The 20,409-nt window shown below is 42.9% G+C and overlaps 1 long non-coding RNA gene across 1 annotated transcript; it reads left to right on the forward strand.

The window, feature by feature from the left end:
* Positions 1-3,583: 3,583 nt before the first annotated feature.
* Positions 3,584-5,758, forward strand: LOC123040204 (uncharacterized). The gene is made up of 2 exons (XR_006418082.1): positions 3,584-3,901; positions 5,523-5,758. It is a non-coding gene; the product is annotated as an uncharacterized lncRNA (long non-coding RNA).
* Positions 5,759-20,409: the final 14,651 nt, after the last annotated feature.

A 20,409-nucleotide genomic window follows, 5' to 3' on the forward strand; every position in this document is an offset into this window, starting at 1 on the left:
TTCTTTCCTGCACTTGGAAATGTTAGTACTCAAAACGTGCGACCAATAGTGATGGTATTGAACTACGGTCACATCTATTTAGGAATGATGGTAAGATATTTACTATTTATCCTCAGTGCATATTTTGCATACATTTTTTTTAAAACTTTCATTGTTGAGTATATTAATTAAGTACTATACGATGTTCTTTAACAGGGACTCCCGATGACAGTTGTGCCTCAGGGGATCGAGACTAAAGGTCAGATGTCAATTGTTAGCTTAAGGCCAAGATATCCTGCATTGCACATGAATGTATTCAGGATTTCTAGAAGCGATGAATGCTTAATAGTGAAAGATTGGAGGAAAATTGTTAATGATCACAGAGAAGTACTAGGGGGCAGCAATGAGAAGCGCAGCCCACGATTAGGAGACAGGTTCATCGGCATGCTCCAGTATGATCAATCAGGAGAGCTATACATGTTCCATGCTATTTTACCAGAGAGAGAGTAGCTAGCAGGAGTGATTTAGCTAGTTCTTCATGCTGCTCTTAATTAGTACTTGGCCTTTCATGTCCGTGTTCTTCGTTCTGAACTTAAGTGATTTGCTTTTGTGGTGTTATATATGAATGCTTATAATATCATGACAATCATGTTGAACTCGATGATTGGTTCTAATAGAAATTCTATTTATATATATATATATATATATATATATATATATATATATATATATATATATATATATATATATATATATATGCATAACGTTTACAATGTGTAGTATCATAAAATACCAGCAAACAAAAAAAAGAATTAAAATGGAAACACAAAATTAAATGAAAAAGAAATCATAAAACAAAAAAACCCCAAACCTTATAGTACCGGTTGGTGTTACCAACCGGTACTAAAGGGCTCCAGGCCCCCGGAGCTGGCTCGTGCCACGTGGTTTCCCTTTAGCACCGGTTCGTGCAGAACCGGTATTAAAGGGGGGGGGACTTTAGTGACCACACTTTAGTGCCGGTTATGGAACCGGCACTAAAGGGCCTTACGAACCGGTGCTACTGCCCGGTTCTGCACTAGTGTTACAAATATGCGAACTTTTTCCCAATCCGTCAACTTGTTTGAAATTCATCAAATTTTCCTAAATCCATGAAGTTTTCTTCAAAATTATTGATTTGTTTTTCATATCCATGAACATTTTTGAATTCATGTACCATTTTTCAATACACAAATATCTTTTTGAAATACATGTATATTTCTTTGTTTCTAAGATCCTTGAACTTTTTAAAAAAAATGCGAATAAATACTAAAACTTGCCGGTTTTCTACCTGGAAAATAGGCCAACCGTTGACAATAACAAATGAAAAATAATAATAAGTGAGTGAGTGAGCGAGGGAGCGAGTGAGCCTGACGAAGGGAGCGATCGGGAAGATTAGTGGGCAGGCCAATTCCAGTGACCCATGAGCGCTAGTTCTTAAATTGGCGCCGATTAGGAGGTCTCACCTGAATGAGTCAAGCCATCTCTCTTTCTCCTCTTTTTATTTTCTCTCACCCACCTAGGCCTTGACATATACTCCCTCTGTGAAAAACTATAGGACTTTTTAGATCACAAGGAGATGGGGAATTGGGGGTGCAAAATGGAGAAACCAAGATGATTGGTGGGACAGCAGAAAGAAGTGGATCGTGGAGCCCATGGGACATATGATGAGCTCATGTTTTGAAACGCCAGAGGACAGCAATTGGACAGCACAAGCGGCAGGAGGACGGCTGTTGGAGACAAGCAGCGGCGGATAGAAAGTCGTGAGGGTTTTTTCCGCCTAAAATATTCGGGCGCTGATAGGCGCCGGTGCGCCGGCCCAAATTTGGGCCGGTCGGCTGCCAAGCATTCGATACAAGCTTCCCCAACCGTCTGATTGCTTTGTTACAAAAGTCAAACACGCACAGGAAACACCGAAAAAAAGTTACGTGCGCACATGCCAAATCCTGTGCGCTCGCCGGTCGGTGTGTACGTGGCTTGTAGTATAATTTTTTTGATATAAATGAGACATGTATTAATATGCAAAAAAATAGTAGAAAATTTCAAAACATTCTGAATTTTTGTGTGCAAGCTTTGACAAATGTTTTGTGTGTTCGCAAAAATTTGTAATAAAATGACATTTCTGGAAGTCGTGGTAAAAAAATAAACAAAATCAATGCTATAAAAATGGTATATTTGAAGGCATTTGTCAAGATGAAAATCAGTTTTTTTTTCTCTTTTTTTCAGAATTTACTACTCATCGCGAGCTCAAATGAGCTTGGGAGTAGAAGGGGACTTTCACCTCTAGTCATGTTTTCTTTCTCCATCCCACTGAAAACACATTAATGTCAGGACACCACACGTTGCTCGACTGAAGGACGGAGCTCCGCCGTGGGCAAGTGACATTACAATTATACTTACTAATGACTCAATGAGCCATCACTCACTTTGGAACTGCCATGAGTTACCCTTCCATGCCCTCTAATTCTGCTACTAGGTTCTTTTCATTTCTCAGTATCCTCGCATGTTACATATAGTACTGAGTATACATATCTATACAATTATTCCTCAAATGTTTCGCCTGCTATCACCTTCATTTACACCACCCACTCGACTGACAAAGTGATGTTTACAATATGTACTATTTTTTCTCACTTCTTTGCATCATCTTATATACACGACCAAAGTGTGAAACAGCAGTGTGGACAACTTAGTGTGCGCCTCTAATGACTATTTTGTGCGGGAATGCATGTAACTCTTATTGTTGTCTTGGGGATTGGAGGTGTTGGGAAGAACATGTCCACCCTGAAAAGCCATCCATGTTTGGCTCTTAGAGTTGAAGTGTGTCATGGTGTTCTCAGTCTCTCAATCATTTTGCCTAGCTTCACAAAGTTGTGGCCACAAAATGTACACCCACAGGATCAACCATTCTAAGAGAATCTTACCACAACTTGGGATTCACTTGTCAGTACGCGCTCTTTGGTTCGCACTGACCGAAGTCAGCCATAGTGTTATGATAAACCGTACTCCCACTGGTATGTGTTGCTTCATGGCAGTGAAGTTCAATTTTCTCGACTTTCCTATGTTGTATTGTTGTGGCAAAGTTAGCTCCCAGCACCTGATTATAAGCCTCAGGCTGGCATCATTACAATGTTTGACAAGAGATGATGATTTGTTTACTAAAATCACTACAAGGATACCCCCTATAAAGCAACACATATTCTACATCATTTTGACTATTCGTTGCAAAATTCATAGTAGATACGCATATAAGCGGTGTAGCATATGCGTTGTAGACTTGCAGCTCGTGGCTCTGTTCGTGGTGCAACAGATCTTATATGTTGCGAGGTATTGGTTGCAAATTGTATTTATTATAATACTCCAAATATACATAATTAAAAATATCAGCACAAAAATAAATTAATTAGACACGCCCGCAAAAAAAATGAATGTGGCGCGAAAATCTTTTTTTTTGAGGGAAGCGAAAATCTTTCTTTTAGGGATATGTGGCACGAAAATCTGTACTAACCGACCGAGCAAAACCAAATTGTGCGGAGTCCACCACTTTTATTCTCCGATCTAGATTTATATTCTCCTTCAAGTCCGGATCGATCTAGGTCTACTACGACACAAATCGATCATCCAATCTTCTCTCGCTTAGCGGGAAGGCTGGAAGGCGGCGAGGGCCCGGGGAGTGGCGGGAAGGCGGAGACGGACAGGGGAGCGGTGGCTTTGCGTGCAGCGAAGAAGGGAGAAGCGGCGAGGCCGCGGCAGGAAGGCTGCAGGTCGTCTGCTAGCATCCCCTACTCCTCTGCCCGCCCCTCCAGCCTGCCCACCGGCGGTGCTCTACTCCTTCGGCCACCCATCTTCTCCTTCACCGTGTACGACGGCGAGACTAACCTCCGAGGTAACCCTCTTCCTCCCTCGTTCCCATCTCCTCTCATCCAATGACCTACTTGTGGGCACCTCGAGACATGGCCGTGGGATGTAGGGGGATTTGGTAGATGATGAAGGGGATGGATCGTCAGATTGGAGAGAGAGGAGCTTCAGGCTTGTTACAGTTTCAGAGATGTACTGTACCACTAGGGCTATGTTCAGTTGTTTGGGATTTGTTCCCAATAAGGAATTAATCACCATTGGGTTTGTGTGAAACCTCTGTTTGTCAATCTAATCTCTGTTGGGGCTTGACCCATATCCCTCTTAATCCCTGTCGATGTTCGGTTGGTCAGGGATTGAACAAAATTTGTACAGGAATATAGTTTAAATTGTACTAAGTAAACATTCATATCTGAATTCAGTTTGTACAAGGAATGTTTAAAATATTCAGAAAATGTAGTGTAAGCATCGCACTGAGTAAGCATTCATCTCTGAAACTAACAATTAGGTTCTATTTCTAATGTGAGTAAACATTCAGGGAATGTATTCTTCCTCTCTTCTATTTCTAATGCGACCCCTTACTGTCATATCCATTGTGAAAACATTTAAGTTCTAGTTTTAGTATAGAGTACATATATATATGGGAGTAAGTCAACACAAGTGAGCATAATCAGAACAAGGACCCTATCTGTAACATAATAGGAACATATATTTTTAATTCTTATAAAGCAAACTCACAAGAGTCTCTAAAAAATATAACAGATGTCTGCTAAACTTAACGACGACTTTAGGAATCTTTATCGAGTAGTACTCTGAATCCAGTGTTGGTTTTTCTATCCAAATTTGCATAAGAAGGACAAGATGAGAGACGATTGCATGAACCTCTATATTTTCATATGTCAAGAGTAATACTTGGACCTATCTCCAATTTGTTGGAGTACATACACTTATGTCATTTGTTGACAAGAAGATTATATCTACTTCAGAGTATTTTCTGAAACACAGGTGGAAAATAGTTTGAAAATGCACAAAGATGCACGTTGATTAAACTTGTTCTTAACTTCCATTTGTTTCCCTTAACATGTGAATGCCTCTCTGTTTCCTTGAAGATCAATGCTTCTGTTTTATTTTTGCTCGAGTGTTTGCTGTGTTCAGCTCAGCTCAGTTCGTTGCCGGTTTCAGTCAACCAAGAAAGAAAAAGGAAATCCTTGACTTTTTGTGTATATTTCGCATGTCGTATGTTCAAAATATTTTTGCTTTTAGTGAATTGTTAGATCAAAGGATTCAAAATTGTACAACATGGTTCCAGGTGTTTGGGAATAGTTGAACTTTGGCAGCTGCTGCTCGTGTTGTATCATGATGGAAATTCAGTCCATCAGCAATTGAATTCGACTATTTGAACATGCTAGCTGCTGTCGTACAAGAGGTGAAGGGTAGTTATACTGTTTACTGCTTGTGATGTACTATGTGTTCACAAATTTTACCTAGATGTATTATGTGTTCACAAATTTACTTTTTCTGTTACGCTGGACACAATACCACAATAAAGGTAAGCTTCCAGTGTGATTCTGTTATTTACATTCTTAGTATCATTGCCACAACCTATGTCGTTTTGGACATGAAACTTACTACTCTACTGCTTCTGCATGCAGGTTTGATGGATAAATAAAGTCGCCGATCTGAAAATGTGGAGCCTAGATGAAGTGATGAATTCATTACTGTTATTTGCTATTTTTTTATGTCCATGTACTTTATAATTTGGACAAGAAGATTTGTAGGTGTGACTGCCCTAAAGTGTCCGTACTTGATCTCAAATACGTTGGTGTTGGTTGTTCTGTTTCCTAAACATTCTTACACATGTTACTGTTAAAGAAAAAACATTCTTACACATGTTCATATGTACCTACATCCAGGTTGTTGCTTATCTTATAATCATCATAGAAGTGTTAAATAGGCTGGTTCCAAGAAATCGATCAATACATTGGTGTTGGTTGTCTCCTTGCCAATATATCACGAGGGCATCTCTAACTTGGAGGGGAACAACAATAGAGTGTTAGTGTTAATCTCTTTGCACCAGAATAATGTAGCTGCAGCTTTTCTTCAGTTAGCTGTAGCGTTTCTTCAGTTAACTGTGCTTTTCTTCAGTTAGCACGGCAAATACCCTGTTCAGCACGTCGCAAATAATCTATCTTGTGTTGTGCATGTCTCTGTTCTTTGCCACTCTGTTGCGTGAGTTGAATTCAGTTCATCGTTGATCCACACCGTGAGTCGATCCTAGCCTGATTTCCACAGCATACCGCAAATGTCTGGTCACATTTTGAATGGAATTTAACAAAATATATTATGCAAATTAAAAGAAAAGACAATTTTTATTCAAACTTAAATATTCGTTCCATACAGCCGGACTATATTTTGTCCAGATAGTTATTAGAACTTCTAACAAAATTAACCTCCCCTATACTTGATGGTGATCTCATACGCCTGGCCGGGCTGGCCGGTGGCACCTCCGTCGTTGCTGTTGGAGTCGGGCTTCCAGTGGCAGAAGAGTGCGGAGTCACCGTAAGGCTTCCCGACCGCCGTCTGGAGCTCGCAGATGATCCTATTCACTTGTTCCTGCGCCATGTGTAGTGTGGCCACGGCCACCAGGGACGTGGGCGCAGGAGAGACAGGCGGCGGCACGGTGATCTCGCTTGGAGACCACTGCTTGCCGTACTTCAGCATCTTCTCGTTGAGGCCGCGGAGATGACGCTTTCTCATCTTCGCTGTGGTCTTCGACTGGTCGATGACCCAGTCCGTCGTGTCTAGTCACATCTCTCCGACAAATGTCACAGGCATATGGTTCGCATGCGGCGCGGGTGGCGTTCTTATCTAGCCAGCCACTTCAATGCATCGCCCACTGATAGCCCGTGTCCGCTCTGGGCCCGCATGGATGTAGCATGCAGAGTGGAAGTGCATTTGCACGGGAAAGGGGGCCAGCACGGGAGATGTTTTTGGGTGGTTACGGTTGTTCACGCGTACGTGACGGCGGTCCAGGCGCCCGCAAAGGCCCCCATTGTTTGCATCCGGTTTGTGAGATTTCAAACTACCTGAGTGGTCCGTGGACCGATGGGGTATCGTGTTGGATGGCAAACTATGTCAGGACACGTACATCGATCTGGATGTTTGCAATGTTTTGAGGGTCCACATTAGCGCTGACCCTCAAAATGGATACACTCTTTATCCGTAGACTTGTCCGAAGTGGTCCAAAGACAGTGAGGTTGTAGCTGGCTATACAACCGTGCTCACATCCATTTCAAAAGAAAATTAGAATGAACCGGACGAATTTCATCAAACACGATGCAATTCATTAAATTTCATTCGTAGTTTACATAAAACTTATGATATTTCATCCGTTTAACTAAAAACTAAAAAAACACTATGTTAACTTTGTAGCGGGAAAAGGGAGCTGGGTCCTGACCGGTCGTACTATCATCGTCATCCGTGTAGTCCTTCGACCAGGAAAAGGGCGCTGGGTCGTGTTGCCTCCCTGGTCGCCCTCTGCTCGGTCGACACGATGCCCCGCGACGAGGAGTCGGCTCCGCTGTAGCCACCGAGGTAGTGGATGAGGCGGTCGTGCGGCTTCGCAATCGCCAGCGGCACCTCCTCCTTGACGGACTTCTCGCGCCAGTTGTGTCACTGTGGCGACGTCGGCCGGTCGATCCAGGCATAATGGTTGTGCGGCGGTGAGGACGGCTCCACCTTCATGCGACGCCCGATCTAGATGCCGCAGTTGCATGGGGAGGGCTTCTCCACATACCGATGGGGACCGTGTTGGATGGCAAAATGTGTCCGGACCCCTTGGTCCGCAAGGATGCGAGTGATTTAGGGATCTAGTTGGGGATGCCTTTTGACCTCATATGTACTCCATCCGGTCCTAAATATAAGTTCCTTGTTGGAATCTCTAAAAAGATTTATATTTAGGAACAGAGGGAGTAGGTTGGAACATGAAAGTTAAGAAATTTGTTGTGTTTTGGATTAATTTTTTCTATTGTTTGAGCAACAGAATTCATTTTTACTTCCACACAATTGTACAAACATAGAAGAAGCACATTCTGTTTAACGCAAATATATGTACAGTCATGGGCCAGATGATAATAACAAAAAATATAATTTGTTTCGCTCCTAATTATTAGTCTCACCCGTATTTATTTTTGGTTTCTCTTCATTTTCCCCCTTTTCCTCCATTCTCTCCCGCCAATAGCGACTAATCTGCCAAAGAAAATGTTAAGTACGCGCGCTTCATTACCATGGCCCCACATCTCATAGGCATCCAGGACAGAGACTAACATCGGTCAAACAGATTGCGATGAGGTAATTGCGCAAATAAAATCGGAAACCTCCCCTCATATCAGTACGGTTCCCTTCCTCTTCTCGTGCTGGATCCATCGCACGCCCGGCAGCCGGTGGCGGAGGCATCACCACAAGGTGAGCAAGGTTAGTTGCCAATCTACTCCCCCACAATTATCCTCTCTTGCTCCCTATTCCACCGATCTGTGCTCTTAATCAATTCACGTTTCTCTTGCAAGGCAAATCCGACTCGTAGATTGTTTAGATCTGGCTGGTACGTGTTGGTAACAATCCCGTGTGTTCATCTAGTAAGTGCCCTGCTCCCTATCCCTCATTGCTACAATTCATGGTGTTCATCTAGTAAGTGCCCTGGTACGTGGTGGTAGATTGTCCAGATCCGGCTGGTACGTGGTGATAACAATCCTGCGTGTTCATCTAGTAAGTGCCCTGCCCCTTATCCCTCATTGCTGCAATTCATGCCCTCCGTATTGGTTCTCAGCTGTTTTTTCCTTCACCCACCGATAGATATACATAGAGATCAGATGATGATTCTAGTTTAATCTGAAATTGATTCATTGTTCAGTTTACTCATTGCAAAAGTTTTCACTGTCAGTCGACTGAAAACTTTTTCAATCAGATTTTCCGGCCAATTGGTGCCTGACAATTTGTTCCTGTTTGTACTTGTCATCAGTATGTCGATGTCAATTTTATCTACCGGCCCTGCTAGTGTTTCTCCATTGAGTTGCTTCAGTCTAATGACAGAAAAACGAAGAAACGTGAAACACTCATCAGATTATATCAATGCTATTGTAAAATTGAGACCACCACCAATTACTCTGGCCAAATAACAATGAATCATAGTAAAAGCACACTGTAAAATGAACCAAAATGTCACTGTTATTAGTACTTTAGTATCAGACTAGGAGCAGCAAAACACACTTGGATGCTCTGGTTCAAATTTACTATAACTACGCAGTAGAATACAGTCCTTGCTACACTGTAAATCATACAATAGATACACTGTGGACAAAACATCATTAGTTTAAGGAGCAACAGAACAACTATGAGCCTAATGGTTCAAAATGTATTACACTTTGCAGAACAATTACAGTACTTAAAACTTTGTGGTAGAATACACTGCACACATACCAAATAAAGTAGTTTAGTAGCTGCTGGGAGCAGCAAACAAAATTCAGCAAAAAACAATAGGAAAAAGAAACCATTTAGGACTAAAGTTGAGAATTACTATAGCTTTGCAGTAGAGTTGCATTTCTTGTGACACTGTGAATATAAACAAAATGCATCGTAAGAATAACAGAAATTACTAAATCGTTGTGTTATATATATTTTAGTTTCTCAAACAAGCTATATTGTACGTTACGTAATTTATTTAAACTCTTGGTCATTGTCATGTTGCAGCAGATGTGTCTCAGACAAGAATTAACGTTGTCGAATCTAATGAGGACTACATGACAGAAGAACCAATCAAACATCATAATTCTGCTGAAAAAGATGTCGAATCATCTGATGTCTAAGAAATAGCTACTAATGATAAAGAAGGTTTCACAGATTGTGATGATGCTGATGTAGATGAAAATGAAGATGGTAAGTTTGCTCATTCCTTATTGATTGCAATATATGATTATTCATCATAGTAACATATAATTTGTGGTTCATAATGGTGGCAGTGCACGGCAATTAGAAAAAGGTTCTGCTGCGCACAAGGTATCTCCATAGTCTGATATACATAATTACGATCAAACTATAGTGCTCCCATGTTTATGTGTGTTTACTTGTTGCTATGTGAATCTTGTTCAGAACCAAGAAACTTTTGATCAGAATTTCAGTACACGGCAAGGGAAAATAAATGCTGCTGCACACAAGGTATATTTCCATTACCATATACAATATGTTCAAAATATATCGCTTCGATGTTTATGTATCTATTGGTCATGTTGCTATTAGAATGGTGTTCAGAACAAAGATACTTTGCTTGAGAATGTCAGTGTACGTGTGCGAGAAAAACTTCTGCTGCGAACAAGCTAGTATCTTTTCATAATCAGATACATATTTTGCTCAAACTATAGTGCTAGCTTGTTTATTCGTTTATTACCTCTACTTTGCTATAAGAGTGTTGTCCAGACCCCCAAAAAAAGCTGCTAATGCAGCCAGTAAGAGAGCTCAAAGTGGTTCGCTGAGTTGGTTGGGTGCCAGTGAACTACTTGTAAGACTGCTCAAATTCATTTCATATGTTCCCCTATTTTGTCTGTCTTGTCACGGGTGATGAGCATAATTCTGCCAATGGTAACTTTGATTTTCTCTAACATGCAGGAACTAAAGTATTCTTGAAGAGCCTGAAAAATCATAATTAGCACGTAGCTCTAGGTACAATTGTAAGTTGTGATCCTAAATTTAAACTTGATGGTGCTGAAATTAGAAATGGATTCCGGGTTGTGCATGTCGATATGGCACTTGTGAAAACTGAAAATTTGGTACGGAGTTGAAAAAACTGCAATACTCTCGGTAATGCATAAAAAAACTAATATCTTGCCTCTATTACTACTTGCATCATGGAAATCTTTGTGTATTAACAACTCATTTTGTTATCTTGTTTGTAGATTCAAAAGAAAATGGATGACTATATGGTGTGTGGAAAGTGTACTGCAATGATGATGTTGATGTTCCGGTTCATAATGATGATGATGATGGATGCTTTCAGTTTTAGTTAAGTTGTAGGGATGGCATATATTGGATGTTGTTCCTCCTTGATTTTTAGTTAAGTTGTAGGGAAGTTGATGTATGCTTTCAATGTAAGTTTTGTTGTCAAGAAAATAGTCAGATTATGCATCACATTTGGATGATCACTAGTGCAGAACCGGGCAATAGCACCGGTTCGTAAGGCCCTTTAGTGCCGGTTCCATAACTGGCACTAAAGTGTGGGCACTAAAGCCCCCCCCCCCTTTAGTACCGGTTCAGCACGAACCGGTGCTAAAGGGAAACCACGTGGCACGAGCCAGCTCCAGGGGCCTGGAGCCCTTCAGTACCGGTTGGTAAGACCAACCGGTACTATAAGGTTTGGGGGGGTTTTAGTTTTATGATTTCTTTTTCATTTAATTTTGTGTTTCCATTTTAATTCTTTTTCGTTTGCTGATATTTTACGATACTACACATTGTACACGTTATGCATATATATATATATATATATATATATATATATATATATATAGAATTTCTAGTAGAACCAATCATGCATATATATATCATCAATGTCTCACAAACCATCATATTAATTAATTCACACATACACACATGTATAGCTATATACAATTTCTCCTACATATGCATGTTGCCTTCGGAGCCAGTGGCAATAGCCTAATTGGTGCCTTCGGAGCACGATGACAATTGGAAGTGGTTTTCATGGGGGCAGTAGCGGGTAATAGTATTCTCCCTTCGGATTTATGACCTGGTCGAGCAAAAATCCCGCTATTTCCTCTTGAAGTGCTTCTACGCGCTTCGTTTCTAGGAGCTTCGCCCGCACCTCTCTGAACTGTTAAGAAGGAGATCAATATGCATGTGTATTAGTTGTGTGACTAGATATCGATAATGGTGTAAAAATTGTGAATAGTGTTCTGACAAGTGTACCCATTCTTGTCTTTGAGATCTGGTCCTTTCGGACGCCATCATGCGAATGTTCTCGCAAACGCAGAATGCACACAGATCAGTCCCCTGCGCCTGCTTCAGGGCCTTTACAAGAATGAAATTTGATCAGATATAATTAATCAAGCATGATAATTAAAGAGATGGCAGCTAGCTAGCTAGCTAGTACTACTTAATTACTTACCTTGGGTCTTCCCCATTTAAGCTTTTCTTTCCATTCGCCTTCCGTAACGCTGATGAACCTTGCCCAAGCCCCACCCGCCGACAAAGAAAATGAATAAAGGAGTTATTAAATAGTTCATATCATGAAATGACGAACTAAATAGGCTGAGATATATAGTTAATAATGATTGAAATTACCTGTTGACTATCCCAAACTAGATGTTATAGTCAGTTTTTTCTTTGAGTAGTGAGTCCAGTATTTCAACTGTTCCGGCGTCAACTTTAATGATACACAAGACCCAGTGAAATCTGCATGCACACACGTTTGCATGTCTTAATTAAGCAGGCATATGTAAGCAAAAACATGTAGCTAGCTAGTAGGTAAAAAAAGAGAATTTGTAGTACAAGACAGTGTGACTCGCCGGAAGTTGTAAGGAAGTAGTATATCTTCATTGTATTTGAGGCGCTTCAAGAACTCTAGCATGCTGTCCTCTACGGCCTTTTGATGACGTGGATCTATTTTCCATGTGTATTCATTAACGGTGTTTGGGTCAATGAACCCAATGCCAAAGCGTCCACCTTTTCTCATTTCATACATCTTCATCCTGCATATAATACCACAGAAAAGAATATAGTGAGGATAATTACAGGTAATGATTGATCAAAAGGATCACTACAACTAGCTTGAGACTTAAATTACAGAAAGAAATCACTTACAGACAATAGCAACTGACGATAGATTTGTCGAGTGCGTCTTGATTGTATAACTGAAACAGTTCAGAATACTCAACGGACACAGCTTTCTCATGGTAGTAATGCTCCTCCTTGACATTCACCATGAGGGACAATCGATCGGAAATCTTGGTAATGTTCATGTACCATTGATGCAATTCATACATTCTCGTTGGGAGGTTCTTGACCTTGTCTGGCTCGACCAAAGGTTGGCCCCGGACATATTTCCGTTTTATTTCATCCTCTCTAAGCACAGGCATGGGCTCGATCTCGAGGAGTTGTCCAACAGTGATTTTGAGAACTTCAGCCTGCATTATATGGTCCTCCGTTATTACCATATTGCCCACCTTAGGAACGTAAACTGTTTGCCCACAATAATATTGGGTGCACGTACTGTCACGTGTTGTTGGCACAACAAGCGAGGGGATCGATTGCGCTGCCTGTTCTCCCAGCTGGGGAATGGTTTTCCCGCATTTTTTGACAGCTGCTTCTTGTTTGCTCGATCCCGAGCTCGCCTCCTTATGTAGACGTGCTCGATTTAACTTCCTGATGTGGCGCTCATAGTCTGTGTCAACAGGCTTGGGAGCTGGTGGTTGAGCCATACGAATGAAGTGGTCAATCGTTTCCTCAGGCACTTTCTCCCTTGGCGGTGGTGGCGGTTTCGGTGCAAAATGGGCTTCCACCTCGGACTTTGATATGGCTGCGATTTCCTCCTCGGACCTGTCATAAGCCCTCTGCGGAAGAGGCGTGAGGCTTGGACCATATTTATATCGCTTGCCTCCGCCTGTACTTCCTGTACTACCTCGACTCGTACCGCTACGCACCATAGCTGCGGGGTGTCTCTTCTGTGATTGCTGAGGCGGCGGAGACGGCTGACGGGGCTGAGTTGGACGAGGAGGAGTGGCCGCCTGAAGCTGTGCCGGACTTGGAGGAGGAGTGTCCTGAGGTTGTGCCGGACTTGGAGGAGGAGTGGACGTCTGACGCTGTGGCAGACTTGGAGGAGGAGGAGTGGCCTGACACTTTGCCGGACTTGGAGGAGGAGTGGCCTGACACTTTGCCGGACTTGGTGGACTTGCAGGAGCGGGAGACTGATGACTCGGTGGCAGACTTCGACGAGGAGTCGGCTGACGCGGTGTCGGTGGCCTTCGAAAGATGATGCAATCCTTTTTCCATAGGATGATACGATGGTTGGCCTCTCCAAGAAATCGCTTGTCGTCACCTCCAGGAATGTCAAGCTCTAGCTCCGAATATGGGTCCACCACCTCATCAACCAAGACACGAGCATAGCCCGCTAGAATCGGGTTGCAATGGAAGGTTGCCTCGGGGGGATTTGTAAAAGCAACGGCATCCGCCACCTTCATGGATATGTTCTTCATTTTGACGTGTAGCTCGCAGCTAGTGTTCTCCGTGATGTCATCCACGGGGTATCTACCCAGCATTGCGTCGTCCGGGGAAGAACCCACGCTGCTTCTCGGCATGGATGGGGCGGTGCTATCCAATGCTGGATCATTCGCTAGCTGCTGCAGCTGCTGAGACCCCCTTTGCTGGGTAAGTGAGTCGATCTGCTCCTGCTACCGCTGGAATTTGACTACCAATTCCGCTTGACTTGCTTCTAGGCCTTGAAGGCGTTCATAGTCTCGCTTCCTCTGCTGCTCCTCCATCTTCCTCTTCTTCTCCTCCGCAATCTTCTTTCTCGCATGGGTTCTGTAGTTGGTGTTCCAGTCTGAAAACCCCTCATACCACGAAATAGCGCCCTTGCCTCGTGTTCTTCCCGGGTGTTCAGGATTTCCCAGGGCACGCGTAAGCTCGTCGTTCTCTCTATTGGGCTGGAACACCCCCGATCGTGCCTCTTCTATTGCAACAAGTATCACATCGTCGGCTCCCTTCAGACTTGCCCTCGTCGAAACATTGCCTGTCTTCGGGTCCAACTCCCCCCCATGTGCATAGAACCAAGTCTTGACCCTGGGGGGCCAGCTCTTAGTAACCGGAGTGGCACCTGCATCCTCCATCTCTTTCTCAAACTTATCCCACTTAGGCATTGCCACCGCATAGCCACCTGGCCCCAGCTTATGGAACTTATCCTTTTTTCGGCATTCTTCTTGTTTATTCTCGACCGTTCCTTAGCTAATTCCGTATCCTTGAATTTCACGAAATCGTCCCAATGAGCACGTTGGTTCTCTAGTGTTCCCTCGAATACTGGAGTCTTCCTTCCTCCCTTGACGTACTTGTCCCATTCACGATTCTTGTGGTTCTTGAATGCAACCGCCATCTTCCTAAGAGCAGCGTCCTTGACTTTCTGCACATCTGCTTCTATGAAATGATCTGGTAGGGTGAAATGTTCCATGAGAGTATCCCAAAGCAGATCTTTTTGATTCTTGTCGACAAAAGTAACATCTGGACGTGGAGCAGCGTCCTCTTCGCCTTTTTGTCTTTTGTCTTTTGCTGGCTCTCTCCATTCTTGAAGGGAGATCGGGAGTTGGTCCTTCACAAGAACTCTGCACTGACGAACAAACTTGTCCGCAATCTTCTTAGGCGCTAATGGTTCGCCATTAGGTCTGACTGCCTCGATATTGTACTTTACGCCCTCCTTCAACTTTTTGTTCGGGCCTCGTTTCGTCCTTTTGCCTGGAGATTTGCTCGATCCGGATGGATGAAAGAACAAAGATCGATTCGTTAATATATTTTCAAGTCATTTAAAACATGTGATGATCACCAGATACCTGCTTATATAAATATATATACCTCGCCGGTCTTTGTTGTTTCAGGATCAACATGTTCTTCGTCATCGTCATAATCGTAGTTCATGACTTCATCAATTCGGTCGTCGCGATCGAATATCATATCACCCTCTCCAGAGTTGTTTAGAAATTTGGGGCCATCATAATCTTCTTCATTCTGATCATCATCTGGCCCGCGTATCATATCGAACATGGTCTGTTCTCCCTCTTTGTCGGTATTGTCTGCCATAGCTTTTATTTAACTAATTCAAAAGAAATATAAAACAATTTAGTATTCAAATTACATCGTCTCGAATAATAGATATAATCTCGAATACTTCATCTAGAATAATACATATAATCTCGAATACATCGTCTCGAATAATATATAATATTGAATAGTACATCACTGGCTAGCTAATTAAAGATCGAATACTACAGAAGAATCTAGGACACTCGCCGTTCCTGCGGCGCGGGCGGTGGACACCCAAAGAGAAGGAACCCTCACAGGATCATAGCTGAAGTGAGATCCCCGAAGATACTGCCAGGTATTGGAGAACCTGCCGCCCTCTAACGCAACCATGTAGCGATGGACGTGCTCGTCCTCCCCCCTGACACGGCGACGTACCACCTCCGACGGGGCCAGGTCGCTCCGCACCGAAACTGGCCCACGCGAACGCCACCAAACGAGATCAGGGTCGACGACGGGACCCGGGGCCGGGTTCCTCATAAGGCGGCACGCCCCTCCAGGCAGCACCTCCCAGTGCCAGCCCGGCGGAGCCCAGTCCCGGACATGGGTCGGCTGGACGTCGTCGCGGATGGGTCGACGGCGAGGATGCGGGCCGGGCATCGTCGAGAACAAATACTAGCTACATGCCCGCAAAAAGTAATATTTTTTTAATGATTGGATTTTTATAACTAAAATTTCTAACATTTCTACTATTTCAAAAATTTATATACTATTTCATACTAATTAAGCATCTAACACTAAAAATAGAAAACACAACTTCTATACATCCATTAAAAAACTGAAAAACAACATTATATACAAAATTTCCATACTAATTAAACACTAATTATATACTAATAATAATAATCTAAATTATATACTAATTAAACATAAAAAATTCCATACTAATTAAACACTAATTTCCATATAAAAAATTTTGATAACTAAAACAATAATAATCTAAATAATCTAAACTAATTAAACATACAAAATACGTATATAGTAATATATACATGCATTAATTCATACATATGTGTGTGTGTGTTCCATATAAATAAATTTGATAACTAAAACAATAATAATCTAAATAATCTAAATTATATACTAATTCATGCTTGTGTGTGTGTGTGTGTGTTTTGATAACTAAAACAATAATAATCTAAATAATCTAAATTATATACTATAATTCATGCTTGTGTGTGTGTGTGCTCGGGGCCGGGAGGGGTGGCGCCCATGGTGGCCGCCGGGGGCGAGGGAGAGAGGTTAGAGGGGGAGAGCTCACAGCGGGGCGACGGCGATGGCGAGGCGACGACGGCGACGGGGCCGGGGCCGGGGCGGCGACGGGGACGGGGGCGGCGATGGGGACGGGGGCGGGCCCGGGGCGGCGACGGAGACGACGGCGGCGACGGGGACGGGGGTGGCGATGGCGACGGAGACAACGGAAACAGAGGAAGAATGAAAATTTCGTAAGTCGAGTATATATAGAAGGCACCTTTAGTACCGGTTGGAGCCACCAACTCGCACTTAAGGCCTGTTTTGGCCAGGCCAAGCGGCGGGAAGCGACCCCCTTTAGTACCGGGTGGTGGCACAAACCGGTACTAAAGGCCCCCCCTTTAGTACCGGTTTGTGCCATGACCCGGTACTAAAGGGGTCGCGCTGCCACCCCAAAGTTTAGTCCCACCTCGTCGGGCGAAGGGCAGCCGCACTGGTTTATAAACCCAGCCGCGGCTACCACTTCGAACTCCTCTATATAGCAGGTTGTGGGCCTAAACTCTGCGCGCTGCCCTGTGAGTCTGCTGGGCCTTTAAGGCCTGTAATTGCACACCTGTGGCCTATCAGGCCCACAGGGCAGTGCCCCAATTTTTTTATAGTTTTTTTCTTTTCTGCTTTATTTTCTTCTATTTATTTTTGCGTAGTTTTTTGTATAGTTTTTTCTTTTCTGTTATATTTATTTTCTTCTATTTATTTGTGAGTAGTTTTTCATCTAGTTTGCCAAAATTCAACATTTTCAGAATTTATTTTGTAGTGATTTTCAATTTCACGGTCATTTTGTAAACGATTGAAAAATAGCAAATGTTTTTTTTTCTTTTCTACTTTATTTTTTCTTCTATTTATTTCTGAGTAGTTTTTTCTTTTCTGCTATATTTATTTTCTTCTATTTATTTTTGAGTAGTTTTTTTATATAGTTTTTTCTTTTCAGCTATAGTTTTTCTTTCTTTTCTGCTATTTTTTTTGTTAGTGCCCGTAGTTTTCAAATTTGAATAGTTTAAATTTTGAATTATTTGAAATTAGTGTGAATTTGTTTGCACATAAAATTTCTTCGCGTTTCAAATGCCAAAACACATAACTACCCTAACTATTACAGAGATTCCCCTCTCGGTGCGAAACACAGAAGAAAGTGATGATAGCTAGTGAAGCTGATCACATCCCAGATCTTTGGGTGTGAAACTTTTTCTTCGCGTGTGTCCCTTTGCGCCGTAACCATGGAAAATCTTCATCATTTAACGGGATGCTCGGGTCAATATTCACTGTAAATGGAGCAATTTCATCAAACTTTTCATAATCTTCTGACTTGTCTGTCTTGTCATCCAGTCCCACGATGTTTCTCTTCCCAGAAAGAACTATGTGCCGCTTTGGCTCATCGTACGATGCATTCGCTTCCTTATCTTTTCTTTTTCTTGGCTTGGTAGACATGTCCTTCACATAGAAAACCGGTGCCACATCATTGGCTAGGACGAATGGTTCGTCTGCATACGCAAGATTGTTGAGATCCACTGTTGTCATTCCGTACTACGGGTCTTCCGTTACCCCGCCTCGTGTCATATTGACCCATTTGCACCGAAACAAAGGGACCTTTAAACCACGTCGATAGTCAAGTTTCCATATGTCCTGTATATAACCATAATATGTTTCCTTTCCCGTCTTGGTTTCTGCATCAAAGCGGACACCACTGTTTTGGTTGGTGCTCTTCTTATCTTGGGCGATCGTGTAAAATGTATTACCATTTATCTCGTACCCTTTGAAAGTCATTATATTCGAAGATGGTAACTGGGACAGCAAGTACAGGTCATCTTCAATAGAGGTGTCATGCATGGTACGTGTCTGCGACCAGCTGGCGAAACTCCTGGTTTGTTCACGTTTAATCCAGTCATCAGACCGCTCCGGGTGTTTGGAGCGTAGAAAATTCTTGTGTTCATCCATATACGGAGCCACCAAGGCGGAATTCTATAGAACTATGTAGTGTGCTTCAGTGAGAGAATGTCCGTCCATACATATTATTTGTTCCCCTCCTAGCGTGCCTTTTCCATCCAGTCTGCCCTTATGCCGCGATTCAGGAACACCAATCGGCTTAAGGTCAGGAATAAAGTCAATACAAAACTCAATGACCTCCTCATTTTGATGGCCCTTGGAGATGCTTCCTTCTGGCCTAGCACGGTTATGAACATATTTCTTTAAGACTCCCATGAACCTCTCAAAGGGGAACATATTGTGTAGAAATACAGGACCCAAAACGTTGATCTCTTCGCATAGGTGAACTAGGACGTGCGTCATGATGTTGAAGAAGGAGGGTGGGAACACCAACTTGAAACTGACAAGACATTGCACCAAATCATTCTGTAACCTTGGTATGATTTCTGGATCGATTACCTTCTGAGAGATTGCATTGAGAAATGCACATAGCTTCACAATGGCTAATCGAACGTTTTCCGGTAGAAGCCCCCTCAATGCAACCGGAAGCAGTTGCGTCATAATCACGTGGCAGTCATGAGACTTTAGGTTCTGGAACTTTTTCTCTGCCATGTTTATTATTCCCTTTATATTCGACGAGAAGCCAGACGGTACCTTAATACTGAGCAGGCATTCAAAGAAGATTTCCTTCTCTTCTTTGGTAAGAGCGTGGCTTGCATGACCCTGATGTATGCCGTCTTCTCCGTGCATACGTTGTTGGTCCTCCCGTGCCTCAGGTGTATCTTTTGTCTTCCCATACACGCCCAAGAAGCCAAGCAGGGTCACGCAAAGATTCTTCGTCACGTGCATCACGTCGATTGCGGAGTGGACCTTTAGGTCTTTCCAATATGGCAGGTCCCAAAATATAGATTTCTTCTTCCACATGGGTGCACGTCCGCCAGTGTCCTTTGGAACAGGTTGTCCGCCAGGACCCTTTCCAAATATCACCTTCAAATCCTTGACCATATCATGTACATCAGCACCAGTACGGTGGCGAGGCTTCGTCCGGTGATCTGCCTCACCATTGAAATGCTTGCCTTTCTTTCTTACGGGATGCCTGCTCGGAAGAAATCGACGATGTCCCAGGTACACATTCTTCTTACAACTATTCAAATATATACTGTTGGTATCATCCAAACAGTGCGTGCATCCGCGGTATCCCTTGTTTGTCTGTCCTGAAAGGTTACTGAGAGCAGGCCAATCATTGATGGTCACGAACAGCAATGCCTTTAGGTCAAATTCTTCCCCCATGTGCTCATCCGACGCACGTACACCTGTTCCATTCCACAGTTGTAAGAGTTCTTCAACTAATGGCCTTAGGTACACATCAATGTCGTTGCCGGGTTGCTTAGGGCCTTGTATGAGCACTGGCATCATAATGAACTTCCGCTTCATGCACAACCAAGGAGGAAGGTTATACAAACATAGAGTCACAGGCCAGGTGCTATGGTTGCTGCTCTGCTCCCCAAAAGGATTAATGCCATCTGC

The sequence above is a fragment of the Triticum aestivum genome, chromosome 2B, assembly GCF_018294505.1.
Source record: "Triticum aestivum cultivar Chinese Spring chromosome 2B, IWGSC CS RefSeq v2.1, whole genome shotgun sequence".
Classification (NCBI taxonomy): domain Eukaryota; kingdom Viridiplantae; phylum Streptophyta; class Magnoliopsida; order Poales; family Poaceae; genus Triticum; species Triticum aestivum.